The sequence below is a fragment of the Triticum dicoccoides genome, chromosome 4A, assembly GCF_002162155.2.
Source record: "Triticum dicoccoides isolate Atlit2015 ecotype Zavitan chromosome 4A, WEW_v2.0, whole genome shotgun sequence".
In the NCBI taxonomy this organism is placed as follows: domain Eukaryota; kingdom Viridiplantae; phylum Streptophyta; class Magnoliopsida; order Poales; family Poaceae; genus Triticum; species Triticum dicoccoides.
In genome coordinates, this window is record NC_041386.1 from 236,757,005 (window position 1) to 236,764,476 (window position 7,472).

The window sequence follows — 7,472 nt, forward strand, 5'->3', positions numbered from 1 at the left end:
TATTTCTGACGTAAAAAGAGACCGTAAGAAATTATATAACCGCCGTAAAAAGTATTTTATGTTATATAAAATTACAAACATAAAAACATAGTGTAAAATATATATAGACTTCAAATTTTCTTATCTTATGATCTATATTTTTATTTTTTATACCAAATTTTACGCAGTGAATCAATAGGAATATAACTATTTGAATTCCAGACGTAATTTAATTATGAAATGATCGTAAGATTACCTCGGATGAAGAATAACTTATTATGCACCCTGGGTGATGAATAGTACTCCCTCCGTCCGAAAATACTTGCCATCAAAATGGATAAAAAGAGATGTATTTAGAACTAAAATACATCTAGATACACCCCCTTTTATCCATTTTGATGACAAGTATTTCCGGACGGAGGGAGTACCACTAACATATTTTTTACGATGATTATATATTTTCTTACCAGTAACAAAATGATATCTGTTACCCCTCAGCCCTATAAGGCCCGATCTGCAGTTTCGGAACAGATAGCGTAGAAACTAAAAAAGAAAAGAAGCCCACCCCGAACGGCACAAAATAGGAAAAAAGAAAACCCACCCCATCTTCCCCATCTTGTCGTCGACCCACCACATCCGGCACCCCGCTGCCGGCCACCTCCCGGCGCCCCGGCTTCTTGACCCGCCGCCAGCCACCTCCGGCGCCCCAACTTCTTGACCCGCCGCCAGCCACCTCACCATGCCCCTGATTCTTTCCCTGCCACCTCCCCGCGGCCCGACTTCTTTCCCGCCTCCGGCCTCCTCCTCGCGCCCCGGCTTCTTCCCGGCCGTCGGCCTCCTCCTCGCGCCCCAGCTTCTTCCCCGCCGCCGGCCTCCTCCTCTTGCCCCGACTTCTTCCCCGTTGCCGGCCTCCTCCTCGCGCCCCAGCTTCTTCCCCTCCGTTGGCCTTCTCGTCGCGTCCCGGCTTCTTCCCCGCCGGAGCGGCCAACCACAAGATCCGGTCGCCACATCCCCATGACGCCCCCAGCAACGGCGCCCGGACCTCGACACCACCCGGCTCGGGGGACTCCAAGCCCCGGCGCTGCCGACCCCTGCACTACCTCATCCGGCGACGATCCACGCCATCACTCTGCCTCGTTCCGGTGGGGGATCCATGGCCACTACGCCAGTCCAATACCACCGCCGCAAGCCGGCCACATCCACAATGACCAGACCGGCTGCCCCGCGCCTCAGCCCCCCGTATGCACGCCACCAAGTGCCTCTGTGCACTACCCCCGCCTCCCCCATCAGGTTGCAGCCCGAGCCACACGGTGCCGCATCTTGTTGAGATCACTGCCTTGCCGTGGTTCCAGCGGTACACAGGAGGATGGATGCCCTGGTGCCGTACGTCCAGGTTGGTATTGATGCTCCGGCCAACTCCATTGATATTCTCAATAAATGCTCCACTGCTAACTCCATTTGAAGTTTTGTCAGGTTTTGATGCGATGCTCTTCTGCTCATGACGCTGGAGCCCTAGTGCCCCACTACACATGAAACGAGAGACATGTACAGAAGTTCACCTAAAAAAAGGCTAGCAGTTCTTCCCAAAGAGACAACAGTTCTAAGAAAAGAAGGTAGAAAAAAAGGGTAGCTCAACGTACAAAAAATTGGAGGTTTAGAGACCACAAACAAAGACGAAAACAATTTCAGTGGCACAATCAGTTTAGTTTCTATTTTTAGTTCAGTTCAATTATTATTTTTAGTTTCGTTCAGTTCAATATTGTCAATGAACTGATATACATACAAATAAGAAATTATATTCATTTATTTGGTACAGACTTAGTTATTAGTTTTGGAGACCAGAATATCAGTTCAGTTATTTTATCATTTTGTACCGATTCCACTCATTGTATGAACTGGTGCATCACCATGGAAGTAAAAAAGAAAGGAAACATCAGTCCAGCTACTAGACATGGATGTGATTTTCTATGTAAATATCTAGCGGGAGCTGCAGCTGGTGAGCGTCTGTGCCCTGCTGATTGCGTGCAAGTACGATGAGATTTGGGCTCCAGAGGTACGTAGGTTGAATGATGGATCATCCATCCATTCTGCTGTTCGTTCGTTCATTGAGTCCGCGTTCTGATTGGTGGCTGTTTTGTGCGTAGGGATGACAATTTTTCCCATGGGTACCCTACCCGAAAACAATGAGAATGGGCAAGACTTGAAGAGATTTTCTACCCACGGGTAATGGGTACCCATATCCACAAAATGTATGGGTAGGGCATGGGTAAGAAATTGTGCCCATGGGTAACCCAATGGATACCCAGAAAAAAATAACAAATGAAAATAATTCCTATAACATGTGGGGTTAACATCCAACTCATATGGTCTAACCCTAAATCTCGTATTCCTTAAACAAGTCATAGCTCATAGGCTCATAATCACCTGCTTGCCACTCCTCATACGTCCTATGTGACTCCTCAAAAATATGAAATATCGACTCTTCGCTACCAGACTCTTGTCGAACACTCGATCCCCAATTCCCACCACCGCCTTCCACTACGTCGGCCTTCCACCAACCGCTGCTCATACTCCCCTGATGCCTCCAAGAGGCCACCCACTGGAGGAGGCCACATACGTGCTATAGTTCTCTACCATGATCACTTGAATTTTGAACTCATTTCTCTACCTCTTAAGAATTTGAATGCTATATATTGTACCCAATGGATACCCATTGGGTATAGGATACCCGATGGGTATGGGCATGGGTGTTAGTTTATACCCATGGGTATTGAAGTGGGTGGGTATAAAAAATTTCTATGGGTATGGGTTTGGGTAGAAGGAGGTTGTACCCGCCCATACCCTACCCATTGCCATCCCTATTTGTGCGCCAACCTGCAGGTGAATGACTTCAAATTGTTCTCCGACAACACATATACAGGGAGCAGATTCTGAGGATGGAGAAGGCAATCCTGAACATGCTTGAGTGGAACTTGACAGTGCCCACACCTTACGTCTTCCTTGTCCGATTCGCCAAGGCCGCGTCCTCCTGAGATAAGAAGAACGGCAAGGAGGTAAAAGGAACACCAGATTTTTAGCAAATTCTTCAGATGTAGTACGTATCTTCCATTTTGCCAAAGCAGTGAGTCTATGTGCTGAAGTTTCTCGCGTCTTCTCTTGGATGTATTTGTCTAAATGGAGAGCACTGTCTTTTTTGTGTGGAGCTGGCGCTGCTGCAGTATGGACAGGAACAATGCGTTGATGTCGAGCAAAACACAGAGACAAGGTTAGGGATTTTGTTTTTGTTCTAAAGTATTTATCTGCATGCGTAAGTTTGAAGATTGTTGTAGAGCGAGTTCAAGTGTGGTTTCGTGAAAAAATTCTCGGTTTTGCACACCAGCCCCTTTGCTTTGCACATTGCTTGGTTATGCATGACTGCTGATGGATGCAGCAAGCGTTTATATTAGTTTGATCTTGTGCAAGACTCAATTTTGTCTCGATTTTCGTGGATGCTAGCTGGCAATACGTCCAACATTCTTGCGGCGATAGCGGCCACCACTAAGGGCATTTGCGTCCAGCACTCGAGCTACATGCTCGACGGTTGCACACTGCCGACATGGGCATGCACAAAGATATTAAGTAGATGTTTGTTAGTTCAGTTTTTTATTGATTTACCTTGTTTAAGTAGTAGTGCAGCAATAAAAGGTGTAGTTGTACTGAAGTTTTAGTTGCTATATGAGGAACCCAGAGGCCATTTATTTTGGTTTTCAGTTCAGCTTGTCTGTTCTTTTCGGTCCGGATGCTTTATTGCGCATAATCTTGAGGAAATCCCCAAAAATCATATGTCTCATGTGAATCTTGATCAGTTCATCAGTTTGTCAGGAAAATATCATCTACAAGAAGAATTGCAATCTCGTAATGTGAAGTATGTTGTAGTCTATACCTGTAGAGTGCATTTTTGCAGTGCTGGTATTCGTGGTCACTCTTTTATGTTAGAAACAATGGATATATATTTATATTTTGTAGTGTCAGTACTTGAGAACAAAAGGTTCAGTTTCCAAACTTTAAACAGTTCATCGCAAGCTTTCGGTGTAGCAAGACATGCGCCAATGTGTGTGTGCACTTGATGCAACTCTATTGCAGTATATGAAGTTCATGCGATTTTCATGCATCAACAATCTGATAGAGAGCACCATTCTTTTCTGAATTTTGTATTTAAGAAATATCACCCTTTCTATATTTTGAACACTAGCTAGTGCTTTCTTTCGTTGTTATAGTCAAAAAGTAGTACATGCATTTAGTTATGGTGATAGTGATACTAACCAGACCAAGCTAGTTCAATCGTTTTACCAAATTCTAGAAATTCTCCATATATGCAAGAGCCAACCGGACGTCTTTGTCTAGCCTGACTTGGGACGGCTTCTTTGCAACTGCAGGTTAGAAAGTTCAACATGTGATTGGAATTCAGTGCGAAAAGCTGCAGGTTAGAAGTTCATCTTCTGTTCTGCCCCTAGAAAGAAGTTTGTCTTGTAAAGGTTGAAGCTAATGGGCTAGGAAGCTTTATAAGAAATTGATTTGTGTGTTCATTGAAAAAGTTTGGTTTGCCTGTTCCGTGAAAATGTCTTGCTAAAGAAATATCTCTTGTGCACTTATTTATTCGCCTGAATATTTGGTTTGATTCTCAGGTGCGAGATGGCGGCCGCCGACGTTGCTAAATCCTTCTACAAACTAGTGGTTGGCTGCTTCGAGCGGTAAATGTGGTCGGATTCAGCAGCTAGCTCTTCCTCGAGCAACCATTTGGAGAATTTTATTGTCTTCTTGTGGTGGTGATTGATTTTAGGATCAGTAAATTTGACATTGGTAGCTAGCTTGCGTATGGAACCTGCAAGTTCAATATTGGTATTAGATTTAGTTTCTTGTTGTACAAATGTCCCAGTTCAGCTACAGAAATCATGCAGGATTAGAGAAATCATGCAGGTTTAGTGATGATGATACCATAAGTTCGGACAAGAAAATTTATGTATATGATGAGATGATTGCTACTTCTTCAAAGAAGGTATAGTACATGACAGCTTGATGTGCATACAAGAATAAAGAAAATGTTTGAATCAAAAATATTGATCAGTACTAATTAAAAACAATGATTAGTCTTAAAAGATGGTTAGCTTTTGGTATTCTGAGACGTTGACGTTCAAGTTCTACAACTGATCTGTCCAAATGGGACAATGAGGTCAATCCAGTAGGTGCTCTCCAGTGACATGTCAGTGCGTCGCCCACTCGTCCCCATGCCTGGCTTGCCATCAACCACCATTGTGGCAGCCCTGTAGTGCTTCCGCGATCACCACAAGCAGCTTCCTTCTATCGTTGCCCTCGCCATGCTCTCCTGCATATTGGCATTGTAAAAACACAACAAGTTCACAACTAAAAAAATTGTAAGTTCAACACGACGCCCCAGATAAGTTTGAGAAAAAAACTCAAACAAAATGAAACCCAATGAAAAATCAAATGATAAAAATTTCAAGTCGCAAAACAAGAGAAGTCCAAAACATCTTCCTTTAAAAAAAATATCATTTAGTTCAACGATGTAAACCATGCAAGTTCGGGCACTATGATACCCAAAAAACAAAGTGAAGTGTAGTATGTGAAAATATGCTCAGTACAAACCCATACGAACATTAGTGCAAATACTCTTTTCTCGGAACCATTCAAAATACTCTGAAAAAAATACCTCAGTACAAGCACACACATAGATCAGTATGAATACTCTGTTTTTCGGACAGAAAAACAACACGATGAGTCTCACCGTATTCAAAATTACTCTTAAAAGATGGGAGCAAGTACAAAATCATAAAGACATCCGTTTAAAGTACTCTTTTTTTAGAACCATTCAAAACTACTTTGTGAAAAATACCTCAGTACAAATATAGACATACTTCAGTACGAGTACTCTGTTTTTTAGAGAGGAAAAAACAACACGATGGATTTCACCTTCTTCAAAATTACTCTTAAACGTTTGCAAAGTAGAGAAAATGTTCAACATGACTAAGTTTCGCATTTTCGATAGCTATCCAACGGTATATTATTTTCCCTATTTCGACGAACTTTAAAAAAAACCGCATTCGACAACAAATTTGACCGTTTTTGAATTCGTGTTTAAACCGTAAGGAATTAGAAAAAACTTTCAATACGAAAAAGTTGCGCATTTTCCATAGCTTTCCAACACCATATCAATACGAATACGAAAAACTTTCAATCCGACAGACCGTTTGCAAAAAAACGCGAAAATATGTTTCACCCAGAATTTCACCGTTTTTTAAATTACTTTGAAATTCTATATAATTTGAAAAAACAGTAGATATATGGAAGATGCGGATTTTTACCGGCATTCCAACGCCATCTTATTTGTTCAATTTCTACAAGCTGTTTGAAAATTGAGTCCAAAATACGATTTGCGTTTTCAGTTTTAAAAAAAAATGGTTTTTTCAAAACTGCTCTTAAACCGTGATTGCAAAAAATCCCTACATATTTATAATGTAGATGTCAAGAGCTTTCCAACGATATATTGCATGCCCCATTCCGACGAAAAGACGATCAGTTCGACGAGATGAAAATTATCAGTACAACTGCCTGAAACCATCAGTTCAAGTAGGGTAACAGAATAATATTCTGTTACGCGAAACAGAATAACCCAGATAATATTATCAGAGTAGTTATTCTGATAACACTTCCGCACTACATGCTCAACGCAAGAGCACTGCTCTTTCTTTAACAAGAGCACTGCATTACACAAACTAGTGAACTTCGTGTCGGAAAAAACTGTGCGTAGTGTTTTTTCGGTACTGTTTTCGCTCTAATTTTTTAACTGTTTATCAGAACGAGGCGTGTAATATATCGTTGGAAAGCTACGGATTAGGCGCAACTTTGCCATGTTGAACACTTTCGAGATTCCCCGCGGTTTAAGAACAGTTTAAAAAATGGTGCGGCCAACAAAGAGTGACATCGAGCATTTTTTCATGTTTTTTTCTAAACCGCTCGTTGGAATGAGGCAAATGATACACCATTGAATAGATATCGTCGAGGCGCATCTTTTTCATAACTATTGTTTTCTCTAATTCATTATGGTTTAAGAGCAGTTTCAAATTTACTAAACCGCAGAATTCTGTTTTTCAAAAAAATTCAAATATTGGGTACTGTTTTCTCTCCAGTTTTTTAACCGTTTGTCGAAACAAGGCATGTAATATACCATTGAAAAGCTATGGACGAGGCACAACTTTCATATGTTGAAATATTTTTGAGATTCCTTACGGTTTTAAGTTAATTTTGAAAATCATGCGGCGGACGACGAGCGGCAGCGGCCGTTTTTCGCGAAATTTTTACAACCTGCTCATCAGAATGATTCAAACGATACGTGGTTGGAAAGATATCGACGAGGCATAACTTTTTCATGTAGAACACTCTCTCTAATTCTTTACGGTTTAATAGGAATTTTGAATTTACCGAAATGCGGACGCTTT

General features: G+C 41.8%; 1 long non-coding RNA gene across 5 annotated transcripts; it reads left to right on the forward strand.

The window, feature by feature from the left end:
* The first annotated feature begins 542 nt into the window (after positions 1-542).
* Positions 543-5,029, forward strand: LOC119285712. Of its 5 annotated transcripts, none has more exons than XR_005139712.1 (6): positions 544-1,372; positions 1,453-2,245; positions 2,900-3,032; positions 3,160-3,244; positions 4,395-4,441; positions 4,644-5,029. It is a non-coding gene; the product is annotated as an uncharacterized LOC119285712 (long non-coding RNA). The 5 variants fall into 5 exon arrangements; XR_005139711.1 differs by having other exon boundaries at positions 1,453-2,032; positions 2,124-3,032; XR_005139710.1 differs by having other exon boundaries at positions 543-1,372; positions 1,453-3,032.
* The last annotated feature ends 2,443 nt before the right edge of the window (positions 5,030-7,472 follow it).